General features: G+C 37.8%; 1 pseudogene; it reads left to right on the top strand.

The window, feature by feature from the left end:
- Nucleotides 1-15,467, top strand: part of LOC113244215 (E3 UFM1-protein ligase 1-like) — a 41,428-nt pseudogene extending 25,961 nt beyond the window's left edge.
- Nucleotides 15,468-16,111: the final 644 nt, after the last annotated feature.

Below are 16,111 nucleotides of genomic sequence, written 5' to 3'. Positions count from 1 at the left end.
GGATGCATAACAAGATTATATACACTCTAGCTGTGATACCAGAAAAAAATAATTCTTTATAATGTATAATACTTGGTCCTGTATCAATAAGCCATAATATATTTTTGACATAATATTTATTATAATGTATATTTCTTGACATAAATATTAAACTATGAAGAGTTTGTGGTGTGATTAAAAAATGATTTACATAATTAGTCTTTGATAGGAAAATTTTAGAAATGAATTTACTAGAATATTTGCTAATAAGAGTTGTAATGTAGTATATCCCTGCCAAGTGGTATTTCGTGGTTTTCGAAGCCTACCTTTGGGTCACACAGTAAGGCTGGATATTGGTCAATAGATCAGAATCCATAATGTCAATATATGGATAAATTGAAGCTCTTGTTCCAGTTTTGATTGGATAATTTTAGAATGGTGCATGGATGGATGAGTGAATGAATTTTGACCAAATCAGATGTGTAACAGGAGAATAGCAGATTGTTTCATTTAAGAGTGTCCTAGTATATCTCTTCCGCCAACCTTCTTTCTTCCTCCTAGCCAGAAGGAAAGAGAATTAGACTTAAAAGGACACATATTCTTCTGGGCAGAGAAGGCAAGTCAGCTACAGAATGCATCTGGAGGATTAATTGTGTTGTGTCACCTTACAAAAATTATCAACATGACCAAAACAAAAGCAAATTTTTGATAATAAAAAAATTCTGTATAAAAACAAATTCTGTTTTTCTCTGCTGTTAAAACAGGCGGTTCTCCTTCTGTGGACTAGAAATCTTAATGTGTTGTTTAAAAAATATTTTATTTATGTATTTATGTATTTATTTATTTATTTATTTGAGAGAGAGAGATGAGAGAGAGAGACCATGATGAGGAGAGAAGCAGAGGGGGAGGGAGAGAGAATCTGAAGCAGACTCTGAACTGAGTGCAGGGCTCCATCTCATGACTGAGAGGTCATGACCTGAGCTGAAAACCAAGAGTTGGACACTTAACCAACTGAGCCACCTGGGCACCCCAAGAAACCTTATACTTAATATTGCCCTGAAAATACAATGACAAAATTAGGGCTGTCATTAGGCTCTCAAGTAACAGCTTCACAGAGATTTCTGGAAGTTCATTAAAATGATAATTTTTCTCATGTGCCCAATTGACTTAAGAGCAATATAGACCTGTCCAAATATACATTCTGAGGGAATAAAACACTTGTTACTGTGTGGAGGAAACGTAGGTGAGACTTTATTTTGGGAGTTAGGGGGAGATGGCTTAATATCTCTTTCAGGTGCTGTTGCCCTAATGTACTCTGAGATTGTAGGATCCTGTTATATCGTAAAAAAATATATTACATAATACTATAAAATGATAATTTAGTGCCTATATAACCTCACTGTTGTTTCTATCCAAAACCATCTTCTAATTCCTCTTCAAGCTTATTTCTATTTTTTAGCCAAGTGATTTTTTTCTTAAAGTCCAAACTAAAAACGGAAAGTTGGCCTGATTTATTTGCCTGCATATGTATCTAGAATTTGATATCCTTTAGTTTTCTCATCCTCTAGCTCCAATCCATTGGCATGTCCTGGGGGCTACTCTGCAGAGGATAGCCCGGATGTGTGTGCTTCCCATCATCCCTACTGCTTATGCCCTAGCTCAAGCCGCCATCATCTTCTTACTCCTCTCCTCACTTCCAATATTGATCTCCCCTTTCCACTTAACCACGATAGTCTACTAGGACTGCCATGACATAATACCTCAGACCAGGCAGCTTTGACAACAGAAATTTAATTTCTCATCTTTCTGAAGGCCAAGATCAAGATGCCATCAGGATTGGTTTCTGATGAGAGCTCTCTTCCTGGCTTGTAGATGGCTGCCTTCTCACTCCATCCTCACATTGTGGAGAGAGAGAGAGACATCTCTGGTGTTTTCCCCTCTTCTTATAAGGACAACAGACCTATCAGATTAGGGCCCCACCCTCATGACCTCATTTGATTTAACCCTAATTTACAGGGCCCTATCTCCAAATATTGTCACCTTGAGGGTTAGGGCTTCAATATATGAATTTGAGGGGGAACACAATTCAGTCCATAACAGTTAGATGAATCTTTAAAAAGTTAAAATCAGATCATGTTTCTCCCTGTTTAAAACTCCCCAATGGCTTCTGATCACTTTGAAAATAATATCTAAACTCCTTACCTTGACTTTCAAAACTATGTAATCAGGTCCCTGTCTACCCTTCTTACCCAGGGCCACTTTGCACCACTCCAGGGGTCATGGTTCCTACACAAGAAAATCACTTATGCAGAGACCCTCGTCTGTACTCCTTTCAGTACATCTTAATGTATCTCACCAGGCATCCTCCCTGTTTGGTCACCTGCAGAGGCGGATGGACCCTTCTCACCCAAAGTTCAGTTCACATGTCCAGACAGATGATGCCACACACATCATAAGAAGGTATAACAAAAGTTTATTACTTATTACTTATTTACCTGAGATCTTTGAGGGGAGCAGAGCAGGCTTCCCAAGCAGGTCTGAAGTGGCTTTCAAGAGCAAAGAAAGGACATTGGCCTGGGTTTGTTTATTTGTTGTTGTTTTTAATAGATAAGGGTAGGGCTGCAGTTTCTAGGAAAGGGGCATGCCTTGTTTGAATCTCCTGCCAGCATCAAAGGAGGGAGTGCCCAGCTTTTCTTATCAGCTTGTCCAGGTATAGAACACAAGGGAAGAAGGTGGAGTGAGGCTCTCAGCAATCAAATATCAAAAATCAGTCAGAATTCTACTCCCCTAGCTTCTTCTTCTTCAAGAGGTTTTGATTCTTTTGGGCCCTTTGCTCTTGCATATAATTTTAAGGATCATGTCAAATCCCATAAAAAGCCCTGAGAGATTTTGATCAGAATTGCATTGAATCTATGAACGAATTTGGAGAATCACTGACATCTTTAGGTTATTGAGCCTTTCCATCCAAGAACACTGTGTAAATAAGTTTTTCCAGTTATGGTTTTTGTAATAATTAGTCATATGTATGATACGGTTTTTGCTGCTTTTGTAAAATTGTTTTATATGAAATTACATTCCCAACTGAATTATACCTTATCAGGTAAGATAATGCTCCTTATCAGGTTAAGGAAGTTCCCTTGTATTCCTAGTTTGCTCAGAATTTTTATCAAGGATAGGTGTGAACTTATCAAAACTGTTTTTTACCTATTACCATACCTTATACTTTTTTGTTGAAAGCCAGACATGATGTACTGAGTAAAAGGAACTCTGGTAAATAGTCCTTTAGTAATGTAGTGATAAAGTGTAGGAGGGAAAGTGTCCTAGAGGCCTGTGATTAGGTCTCATTGTTTTAGCAAGCTTGTGACCCTAGGCTGTGAAATTCACAAGTAGTTCTGAGATTTCCCTTCCCACCTTAGAAGGGACAGGTTGATTTGAGAAGTCTGGAGTTGTATATTTCGCATCCCCTACATGGAATTATAAAGGGGGCGCTCAATTTGGATTTTTCTCTTGTCTCACATAGGAAGACTAGAGCCAGGTGGAGTTGAATATTTCCCTTTCCCCAGTTGGTTAGTCTCAGATAAAATCCCCAGAAGGTTAGCCTTTGGTAAAGTAGTTTCTTTTGAGGACAGGCCTTATTATGAAAAACAGAATGCTCTGGTGTATCTCAAAATGATTATTTTTCCCTTCTCCCTGTCAGAAACAGGAGGGTTTTTTTTGTTTTTTGTTTTGTTGTTGTTGTTGTTGTTTTTCTCTGATATTCAGTATGCGAGCTTGGTAAGGCTTCTGGAGGTAAAAAATCACCAAGGTGTGGGGCCCCCTTCGATGACTGGGTCCCTCTGGGGTTTTAAATTCTCAGACTTGTCCACACGGGGCCTCCAGCAATTCATCAATTATAGTTTAGATTTTTTTCTAACCTGGTACTGGTTCTTGTGACTGTTTCTGCTCCAGGAGTTGTAATTTTCTAAAATCGCCTATCTTTCTCTTCAGTTTTTGGGAACAGCAGTTTGGTGTGACCTCACTTTTCAGACAGATCTAAGAAGAGTTGTTGATTTTTTAGTTTGTCTATCTTTCACTTGTCATTAGATTAAGGCACTGACTTTCAAGTGCCTTACATGACAGACTGGAAAACAGAAGCTGTTTTTGTATTTTGATGCCACTTTTTAGTTTGCTCAAACTTTAGAATATTATACAAGATTTACCTTTAGAGTGACTCTCTTTTGTCCCTAATGATACTTCCTGTCCTAGGGTATTTTGTCTAATGTTAGTATAGCCACCTCGGGTTTCTTTCTTTTTTAAAAAAATAATTAGTTTTTTATTTTTTTGAATGGTATTATACTGGGATATCATTTTCCATTCTTTATTGTCAATATTCCTGTGTCCCTGTATTTTAAGTATGTCACCTGCAGACAGCTGTATTTTTCCAATCTTGTTATCTGTTTATTAACCGATGAGTTTAGTTAGTCCATAGACATTTATTGTGATTATTTATATATTTAAACTTGTTTCTATTATTTTGTTTTTATATTTCTTCTGCTGTTTTTACTTTTCCCCTTTAAAAATGGAATATTTGCTCTTTGTTTTAAAATTTAATTTGCTTTAATTCACTCTGGCATTTACATACTATTTCTTTTTCTTTTTTTTTTTAATTTTATCACGCCCTGAGCCGAAGGCAGACGCTTAACCGCTGTGCCACCCAGGCACCCCTTACATACTATTTCTATTCTTCGAGTGGTTACCCTTACAGTTTTATCACATATATTTAATTTGCCAAAATCTAAACTTCCCCAAACCACACAAAACACTTGAACTTTGTTTATTCTTCTCCAACTTACACTCTTGTTACCCAGCATTTTAGGTCTGATTCTTATTTAATCCTACAAATTAACTCTTACCATTTTAGATAGGTGGTATTTATTTATAAAACATGTTTACTATTTTACTTATTCTACATTACTGCTTGCATTTAAGAAATGCTATAATTTTCCATCTTTCATAGTATAGACCTCTCAATAGAATTCTATCAGTGTTTGACTATCTGAAAGTATCTCTATTTTACCTTAATTCTGAAAGGATCATTTCGCTTAATTCTGGAGTATTATGATTATATTCTCTCAGCATTTTGAAGACATCCCATGGTATTCTAGTATCTGGTGTTACTACTGAAAAATTTGTTAGTCATATTGCCAATCCTTACTGATTGATTTGTTTTTCCCTCTAGTTTCTGTCTTTCCATTTGTTTTAGATGTTTTGTAGTCCATTGTAACAGGTTTATGCATGAATTTTTCTTAAATATGTTCTCTTTTGGAATATATTGTGTTTCTCAAATCTGTGGATTCATGTATTTTTATCAATTCTGGAAAATTCTCAACAACTTCTAGCCAAATAGTCTCTCTTTGGTATCCTTGTATGCCCCTTCCTCCTATTGAGATTGCTTAGATATACAATGGACATTCTCATTTCCATACTCCATATCTCTTCATTTCTATGGCAGAACTAGCCATTTGTTCCATTTTCTAGCTTCCCTTGCTATTAAGTTTGGTCTGAGTTCTGGCCAATGAGTTTAGATAAAGCAGGGTAATAAGCCATTCCTGTACATAAAAATTTCCCCTATAAAAATTAAAAAACAAATATTGGCAAATTGAATTCAATAATAAATAAAGAGTATAATACAATAAGTGACTATAATGCACTATGGCTGAATGGTACTTATACCAGAAATGCAAGGTTGGTTTTACATTTAAAAATCAGAGTAAAGAAGAAAAAAAAGTACGATTGTCTCAATAGATACAACAAGCTACATCTAACACCAGCCTTAGGTGAAATATTGAATGTTTTTCCCCAAATTATAGAGCAAATCAAGAATGTATACTATTGAAGTTTCTATAAAACATTACCCTGAAAGTCCTATCCAGTGTAATTAGACAAGATAATAAAATTTTGAAAACCCTGGAGACAAACTAGTTAAAGAAGTAGAATCTTAATAAGCTGCCCAAATTTGGGAAGAATTTTTATCAAAAAACACCCTGATTTGCCCAGGTACACAGCATCATAGGCAGGGGCTTACAGAAGAAGCAAGGACATTATGGATAGACATCACAATAATCAGTTGCATTTCCATACGCTAACAATGAACAATCCGAAAGGAAATTAAGAAAATTCCATTTATAATAGCATCAAAAAGAATAAAATATTTAAGGAAAAACCTAACCAAGGAAGTAAAAGACTTGTACACTGAAAACTATAAAATGTTGCTGAAAGAAATTAAAGACACAAATAAGTGGAAAACATCCCGTGTTCACAGAATTGAAGATTTCATATTGTTAAGATGTCAGTACTACTCAAAGAAATTTACAGCTTCAATTCAAACCCTATCAAAATCCCAATGATGTTAGGTTTTGGGGGGGAGTTGTTTTTGTTTGTTTGTTTTTGTTTTTTTGCAGAAATTGAACATCTATTCTAAACTTTCATAGGGAATCTCAAGTGACCCTGAATAGCTAAAGCATCCTGAAAAAGAACAAAATTGAAGGACTTACACTTCCTGATTTCAAAACTTATTGCAAAACTACGTCATCAAAATGGTGAATGAAGACAGACATATACAGCAATGGAATGGAATAGAGTCTGAAAATAAACACTCACATATTGGTCAATTTATTTTTGACAAGAGTGCCATGACAAGTGGATGGGGAAAGGAAAGTGTTTTCAGCAAATGTTGGGAAAACTGGATATCCACATACAAAAAAAAAAAAAAAAATGAAGTTGGACCGTTACCATATACCATTTACAACCATTAACTCAAGGCAAATAAAAACCTAATGTAATACTAAAACTGTAAAACTGAGAAGAAAACATAGAAGCAAACCTTCATGACATTAGATTTACCAATGATTTCTTGGAAATGACAACCAAAGCATAGGCAACAACAACAACAACAACCCAGATAAATTGGACTTCATCAAAAAAAAAAAAAAAAAACTTGTATGCATCGTAGGACAGTATCAACAGAGTGAAAAGGCATCCTACAGAATGTGGAAAAAATATTTGCAAACCATGTATCTGATAAAGGTTTCATATGCAGACCATATTAAGAACTGCTTCAACTGAACAACAACAAAAGCCAGTTAAGAAATGGGCAAAGCCCTTGAATGTACATTTCTCCAAAGAAGTTATGCAAATTTTCAAGAGGCAGATAAAAAGATGCTCAACATCGCTAGTCACTAAGGAAATGTAAATAAAAACCACAAGGAGCTACTACTTCAAACCCATTAGGATGGCTATTATATTTTTTAAAAATGGAAAACAACATGTGTTTGTAAGGATGTGGAGAAACTGGGTACAATGGTACAATGCTGGTGGGAATGTAAAATGGAATAGCACTATGGAAAACAGTTTAGTGGTTTCTAAGAAAGTAAATATAGGGGCGCCTGGGTGGCACAGCGGTTAAGCGTCTGCCTTTGGCTCAGGGCGTGATCCCGGAGTTCTGGGATCGAGCCCCACATCAGGCTCCTCCGCTATGAGCCTGCTTCTTCCTCTCCCACTCCCCCTGCTTGTGTTCCCTCTCTCGCTGGCTGTCTCTCTCTCTGTCGAATAAATAAATAAATAAAATCTTTAAAAAAAAAAAAAAAGAAAGTAAATATAAGATGATTATGCCATATGATGAGCAATTCCATTCCTTGGTATATACTCAGAAGAAATGAAATCAGGGACTTTAAACAGGTATTTGTATACCAATGGTTACAAAAACATTATTCAAAATAGCCAGAAGGCCAAAACAATCCAGGTGTCCATGAATAGTTGAATGGATAAACCAAAAAAGTGATACATACATGCAGTGGAATATTACTCCGTCTTAAAAGGAAAGACATTCTGATGTATGCTACAAGCATTATACTAAGTAATATAAACCTGACACAAAAAGTCAAATATTGTATGTTTCTACCTATTGGAGTTGCTTAAAATAGGCAAATTCATAGAGACAGAAAGACTAGAGGTAACCAGATGCTGGCTAAAGTTAAAGATTGGCATTACCAAGAGTTGACAAGAATGTAGAACAACTAAAACTCTCATATATTTTTGGTGTGAATATAAAATGATATAGCCACTTTGGAAATCTAGTTTACCAAACTAACTAAGGCCAAATATATGCTTAATCTATGACCCAGCCTCTACTCTATTTTTCTAGGATATAGAGAGCTAGAAATATCTCTACACTCACCATTTCAGCACATCAACAAGAAACTCAACACATTTCAAGTTCACAAGTTCTTTGAACTCATTAGAGAGCTGAGATTGAAGGGCAACCAACTAGCCCAAAATCTAAAGAGGGGCAAGTGCATGTAGGTAGAGACAAGATGCGAGCACTTGCCTATTTGAGAAACATGCAACCAAACAGTAAGAACAATTTAACCAGAATCCTTAAAGAATTGGTGGAGGCCAAGTGTGAGCTGGGGAGAGAATTTGGGTGTGCAGATACAAGGGAAAATTACATCCATTTCTGTACTTTTCTTCACAAACCTCATCAGGTGTTCACAGAAATGATACGTGAGAGTTCTGAGAATGAGTCCCTCCTTGTGCCAGCCTGGAGTGTGGGAATAGCAGCCAATGTGGGAATGGTTTAAAACCCTATCAAGATCCTTTCCTGCTTAAACAGAACCTTAAACTACGGAGGAAAGGACAACAAATATTCACTCTTGGGACATTGATGAAACTTTGTTGCTGTTGGGGAAAGGGAAAAGAAAAAACATCTCCCCATTGAGGGAGGGCAGCGGTACATGCTGGGCCCAAAATTATACGCTGTGGGGACAGAGAAGCACTGAGGGGACCCTATCCCTTGACCCAGAGATACAGTGCATGCCTAAGACGGAAGCTTAATCAGAGCAAGCGAAAATGCTTCCCCTTATACCTCTGCCACATGGCTAAAGAGTATCAAGCTACAAGTAATAGTGAAATATTGCTGGGAGAATTGTAAGAGTATGGAGCAAGAGGTGCAGCCTAAAAGGGTAGCTTAGAGTTGGAGGAAGAGCAGACATTGGCAATTGATCCCCAACCTAAAAACCAAGTATTTATGAAAGAATTTGAAGACTATGGTGCACAACAAACCTTAGATCCAGCTCAATTGCTGACTAGATTGACTTGAAGCCCCACACTAAAGGACTAGAGGGAGGAAAGGGCATGTCCATTTCCAGGCATAAGAACAATTTACCTGAGTCATTACTAATGTAAGAAGAAAAACTACAAAGCATGTGGATAAACAAGAAGTAGAAAACAACACACCGTCAATAAACAAAGCAAACAACAGACCAGATTCAGATATGACACAGACGTTGGAACTGTCAGATTATTTAAGATAACTGTAATTGGAGTGAGTCCAAGATGGCGGAGGAGTAGGAGACCCTTTGTTCGTCTGGTCCCGGGAATTCAGCTAGATCGCTATCAAATCGTTCCGAACACCTGTAAACTCTACCGGAGATCTAAGAAAAGAATAGCTGCAACTCTACAAATAGAAAAGCCACCCCCTTCTGCAAGGTAAGAGGTGTGGAAGGGAATCTGAAGTGATAGATGGGAAGATAGATTGCAGGGGGAGGGAGCCCCTGCAAGCAGGCTACCAGAAAGTGAAAAAGCAGCGGAGCACACAATCGGAACTTCTAGAAGTCTGCTCTGGTGAGGGACATCCCTGCCTGAAAGGCGCTCAGGTGGTGAAGCAGGGTGGAATCCTAGGTGGGACAGTGTGGTCTCAGGATCCCTGGGGTCACAGGAAGACCAGGGGTGCCAGAGTACGGTCGAGTTCCCAGGCATCAGAGCAGGGAAGCCAGCTGCAAACACTGAGTCCAGGAGTGGGCTTTCAGCTTGGTTGCCACATACATCCTCCCTGGGGAGGAGCGGCATGGGTGTGTGCTGCAGGAGTTTGCAAGATTTGGAGACTCGAAGCAGGGTCTGAGGTAGAAACGCAAGAGTCACAGGCTGGGTGAGCATGGAGTGCGGGATGGAGACCAGGGAGACAGGAGTGATTGACTGTTTTTCCCTGAGGGCTCACTAAAGAATGGGCCCCCAAGCTTTCAGCTCCAAGGCTGGAGATTAGCAGGCTACTGTTTTCATTCTCATCCTCTAAAGCATCTGGGAAAGCAAAAGCCACAGGAAGCAATCTGGAGGCCCTCACTTAGCCTGGCCCCCTGGCAAGGGCAGTGCACACCGCTGGGGCAAAGACCCCTGAGAATCAGTGCAAGAGGCCCCTCCCCAAGAAGATCCGCAAGAACATCCAGCTAAGACCAAGTTTAGCGATCACAGAGAACTGCAGAACTCCAGTGCTAGAGGATTACAGCACATAGACTTCATGGTCATTTCCCCACGATTCTTTAGTCTTTAAATTTTAATTTTTTTCTCTTTCCTTTTTCAACAAATTTCTTATTAACTCTTTTTAAATTTTTTTTTATTTTCATTTTTGTAAGTACGTCTGCCCTTTCATTGTATTTAATTTTATTTTTGTATGTATAAAAGTTTTTCTTTCTCTACAATTTTGGGATGCAGTTTCTTCTAACAAACTGACCAAAATACACTCAGGATATAGTGGATTGCTTTGTTCTCATCACCTGTCTGTTTATATTCCTTCTTTTTTTTTTTTAATTTTCATTTTAACAGTTACATGTATCCTTTCATTGTATTTAATTTTATTTTGTACATATATAAGTTTTTCTTTCTTTACATTTTGGGATCTAGTTTTCTAACAAACAGACCAAAATACAGGATCTAGTGTATTGCTCTGTTCTGTTCACCTGTCTGATTATATTCTTTCTCTTTTTTCTTATATTTTTTTCTGGTTTCAGGTCTCTTCTGATTTGTTTAGTGTATATGTCTCTGGGGTTGTTATTGCCATTTTCATATTTTGCTCTCTCATTCATCTATTCTTCTCTGGACAGAATGACAAGATGGAAAAACTCACCTCAAAAAAGAGAACAAGACGCAGTACTGACTGCCAGGGACCTAATCAGTATGGATATGAGAGTCAGAACTAGAGTTCAGAATAATGATTATAAATTATTATTATATTATAATAAGGATTATACCAACACACTCTGTACACACTCACCTGTGGGCTTTCATATTCAAACTGCTGAAAACCAAAGACAAAGAAAAAATTCTTAAAGGCACCTAGAGAAAAGAGATGCATTAGTATAGAGGACCAATGCCATGAATCACAGGACTTCTCATCAGAAACCACTCAAGCTGGAAGACAATGGAATGACATCTTTAAAGTGCTCAGAGAAAAAAAACCTGTTAACTCAAAATAATATACCTGCTAAGATACTTTTCAAAAATATAACTCCTTCAGGGGCGCCTGGGTGGCACAGCGGTTAAGCGTCTGCCTTCGGCTCAGGGCGTGATCCCAGCGTTATGGGATCGAGCCCCACATCAGGCTCCTCCGCTATGAGCCTGCTTCTCCCTCTCCCACTCCCCCTGCTTGTGTTCCCTCTCTCGCTGGCTCTCTCTATCTCTGTCGAATAAATAAATAAAATCTTTTAAAAAATATATATAACTCCTTCAAAGTCATTAAAATTGATAAACCTGGAAACCATGAAAAAAGGATAGAAGATGCTAATCACCAATATCAGGAATGAGAGAAAGGACAATAGAATCCCAGTGAGGGAATTCTACCAACAAGTCTATGCCCACAATTTTGACGGTTCCTCGAAAGACACAATCTACCAAAATTTACTGAAGAAGCAATTGATAACCTGAATATCCTATCAAAGAAGTTGAATTCATAGTTAAAAACCCTCCAGAAAAAAAGACTCCAGTCTAAGTGATTTAACTGGTGAAATCTTTAAACATTTAAGAAATAAAACACTTTCCTATTCATTATATAAGGCCAGCATTACCCTGATACCAAAATCAAAGCTGCTACAAGTAAACTACCGACCAGTATCTCTCATAAACAGACATGTAAAACCACTCAACAACAACAACAAAATACAGCATGTCCAAGTGGAGTTTGTCTTGGGAATGCAAGGTTGGTGCAACATTTAAAAAATCAGTATAATTTATTGTATTAACAGACTGAAGAAAGAAACCAGATGATCATCGCAGTAGATGCAGAAAAAGCACTTGTCAAAACCAGGAATAGCATGGAATTTCCTTAACCTGATGAAGGGTATTTACAGAGGCTAAATACCTTACTTAATAGTCAGAGACTAAATGCTTTTCCCATAAGACCTGACATGAGGCAAGGATATCCCCTCCCCCCATTAACTGGAAGTTCTCGCCAGTACAATAAGGCAAGAAAAAGAAATAAAAGGCTTACAGATTAAAAGGGCAGTAATAAATCTCTATTCACAGATAACACAGTTGTCTATAAGCAAAAGACAAAAAAAATCTACAAAAAATACCCCTAAATTAGTGAGTGTACCAGGAACACAGGATACAAGGTTGGCATGTAAAAGTTAACTGTATTTCTCTATCCTAGCAATTGGAATAAAAATCTGCAGGGTGTATATGATGAAAACTACAAACACGGATGAAAGAAACCCAAGAGAGACATAAACAAATGGAGATATGTACCTAGTTCATGGATTGGGAGTCTCACCATGTTACAAAGTCAGTTCTTCCCAAAGTGATTGATAGATCCAATACAATCCCATTAGGAATTTTTGGGTTTTTTTAAAAAAGATTTTGACAAGCTGACAGGCAAATAAATGGGAGGAGTGAAAACAGTTCTGAAATCAAAGAAAAACTATCATTAAGACAGTGTTGTATTGGTGAAAGGATAGGCAAATAGATGGATGGAACAGAATGGAGAGCCTGGTATAGACCCATCTTTGAAAAAGATGAAAAAGCAATTAAAGAAAGGATGGTCTTTTCAACAAATGGTGCTCAAAAAATTGGATGTCCATATAAAAAAAGAAAGCCCATAATTCACACCTCAGATGAAAATTAATTCAGACTAGATCATCAACCTAAAGGTAAAACATACAAGTATTAAAGTTCTAAAAGAACGTGTATAAGAAAATCTTTGCGACTTTGAGTTAGGAAAAGAGTTCTTAGGACAACAAAAACATGATCCACAGGAAAATGGATCAGTCAGCTTTATCCAAATTGAAAACTAGGGTATTAAGAGGAAGAAAAGACAAGCCACACACTGGGAGAAATGTTTGCAAATCACAAATCTGACAGATAAATAGAATCCAGAATATAAAAAGAACTCTCAAAACCCAACAATAAGAAAACAACTCAAAAAACAAATTGGCAAAAGATGTGAATGGACATTTCATCAAAAAAGGAATATATTTGCCAGATAAGAAGCTCAGCATCCTCAGTCTCTAGGGAAATGCAAGCTTAAAAACATCTTGATATCACTATTCACTAATTAGGATGGTTGATTTCTTAGGCTGTCATGTGGTCAGTTCTTCAGCAGCTGGGGGCGTAGAGAAAGGACCCCTGCGAGGAGATCTGGCGGTTGGCGGCTGATGTCCAGCGGGCGCAGCTCGCCGAGGTCATGCAGAGATTGTCAGAGCAGAACTGCATTGAGGTTGTGAATACGTTGATTGCTCAGAAACAGCTAGAAGTAGCTCACACACGTGATGGGAAGGAATACATTACTCCAGCCCAAATTAGTAGAGTAATGAGAAATAAGCTCTATGTCTGAGGTGGTCGAGTAAACGCTGATCTACAACAGGTGACCAATGTAGACCTGACTCATAGTGAAAATACAACTGGTGACCCTGTTAAATCAGAAAAGCACGTTCAGCTAGTGTTGATAGATGATAGATGAGGACTGTTTGGATCGGTTGGCAGAAGAGGTAAATGATAAATTGCAAGAAAGTGGTCAGGTCACCACATCAGAACTGTGTAAAATCTGTGATCTTCCTGGAAGCTTTCTGACACAGGCACTAACTCAGTGACTAGGTAGAATTATTAATGGACCCATCGATCTTAATAACAGAGCAGTAACATTTACTGAAGCTTTTGTAGCCTGACGTAAAGCACGCATCCACGGACTGTTCAGTGCTTTTACCCGGCTACAGCAGTGAATTCTCTCATTTCAAAATATGGATGTCAAGAGCAGCTGCTCTACTCTGTGCTTGAGGAACTTGTTAATAGTGGACATTTATGAGGCAGTGTGGTTGGTGAGAGACAGGACATGGCGCTGTTTTGTCCCTGACATTTACTCCAGAACAGAGAGTACTTGGGTGGAGTCCTTTTGCAGGCAGAGTGGCCGTCAAGAATTTGATGCTTTGTTCAAACTTGGATTCCCAAGTGCTGTGAGCTACATAAAGAAAAGATCAAAGACTACACGACTCTGGTTTTTTGAAAGCAGCTTGTGTTGGTCAAGGACCTGCGGATCGTGTGGAAGCCTCAGGACAGGAAGCCATCAGCTCTGGAACATGGTTAACGTCGCACCTCTGTTGCCCAGTTCTTTATCAATTGAAAATGCAGTGTCGCTTCCACAGGTGATGAGAGCATTCAGCAAGTTGACTTTAGCTCTAGTCTTTAGCGACACTGTTGCAGTCAGCGGAAAACTTATCTGCACAGAACTGTTCAGTGACTTGATGCACCAAAACACTGAAAAGGATATGAAAAATAATCCTGTTCGTTTAATCACTGAAGAAGATCTGGAACAGGTTTCCATTTTAGAAAGCATTAATATAAGTAAAAAGGATGAAAAAGATGAACGAGGGAGGAAGGCAACAGAGGGCAGTGGAAGTGTGGGAGGAGATGGTGGGAGCAATGGCAGAGAGTACAAAACTTAAAACTTAAAACAAAACTTAAACAAAAAAAAAAGAAGAAAGGCAGAAAAGGTAAAGACAGTGATGATGAGTCATCTCACACTGGTAAGAAGAAACCAGAGATCACTTTTATGTTCCAGGATGAGATTGAAGATTTTTTTTTAAGAAAACACATACAAGATGCCCTTAAGTTTATTTCTGAACTTGCTGCTTACTTAATAAAATCTCTTAATAAAATTTATCTCGAGGTGGTATGTTCAGTGTTCATGACTTCAACTTCTTCTACCTCTGGAACTGGTAGAAAGCACACAATCAAGGACTTTCTAGAAGGTCCTGCTCTTATTCTGCACCTCACACTGAGTCCAATTTCAGTTCTCAACCCACACTGTGCACCATGCAACCAGGTGTGTCCCACCAATCACCTCTCTTCTAAATAGGAAAATCCCAAGAGGATCAGAATACACTTTTGGTAAAGTATCAAGGGTTAGATGTAAAGCATTTAGCTAGTCAAAATAAGAAGACTAGACAGGGAAATGATCCCTGGAATGATGAATTAGCCAAAGAACAACAAGATATCACCAATACTACTTGTAAAGAGCTTCAAGAACTTTCTTCATCCATTAAAGACTTTGTTCTCAAATCCAGGAACTAGTCTGTGACAGACGAGTAATGATCTTAATTTACTCTTGTCATATGGTAAACATTTTCCCCCCAAAGTTTAAGGTGAGTGGTTACCAGTAACTATTCACTGCAGAATCCCTGGTCCCCACAATCCAGTTTAAACAGTAGTATTGTATTCAGTGGTAAATCTTATAAAAATGTGAATTTTTGTAAATTGGGTTCAACCATGGAAGATTTCTTTTTCACATTATAATTCTAAAAATTATCATTTCAGGTTTATTTTTATTTTCAGATGCTGAATGAAGAATACATTTTCTGATATCTTTCATCTCTAGAAGAGGATTCATTTGTTTTGTTGTTAGATTTCAAGTGACATTATTCTATTTTTACACGTATTAGGCAGAAACTTAAAATGTGGTCATGTTTTATTTAAAAAGAAAAAAAATCCTTTGGTGTCAAAAATGAAAACCATGTATTTTAAAAGTAGTAGAGAATACCTCAAACTTAAAATATGGAAATTTGCCAAAAAATGTTTTTTAAAGAGTTTTATTTATTTATTTGAGAGAGAGAGAATGAGCAGGGGGGGTGAGGGGCAGAGAAAGAGGGAGAATACCTCACAGGGGGCTCGATCCCAGGACTCTGGAATCAGAACCTGAACCAAAGGCAGATGCTTAACCAACTGGGGTACCCAGGCCCTCACCCCCAAATTTTTTATTACTAAGCCCTTGTTTTTATTTCTGGCAGATGGAGAGCCTCCCATCTCACCCATAGGAATGAACTTTTATGTGGTTGGG

This window comes from Ursus arctos, unplaced genomic scaffold, assembly GCF_023065955.2.
Source record: "Ursus arctos isolate Adak ecotype North America unplaced genomic scaffold, UrsArc2.0 scaffold_30, whole genome shotgun sequence".
NCBI classification, from domain to species: domain Eukaryota; kingdom Metazoa; phylum Chordata; class Mammalia; order Carnivora; family Ursidae; genus Ursus; species Ursus arctos.
This window is presented reverse-complemented; position numbering and strand designations above follow the sequence as displayed.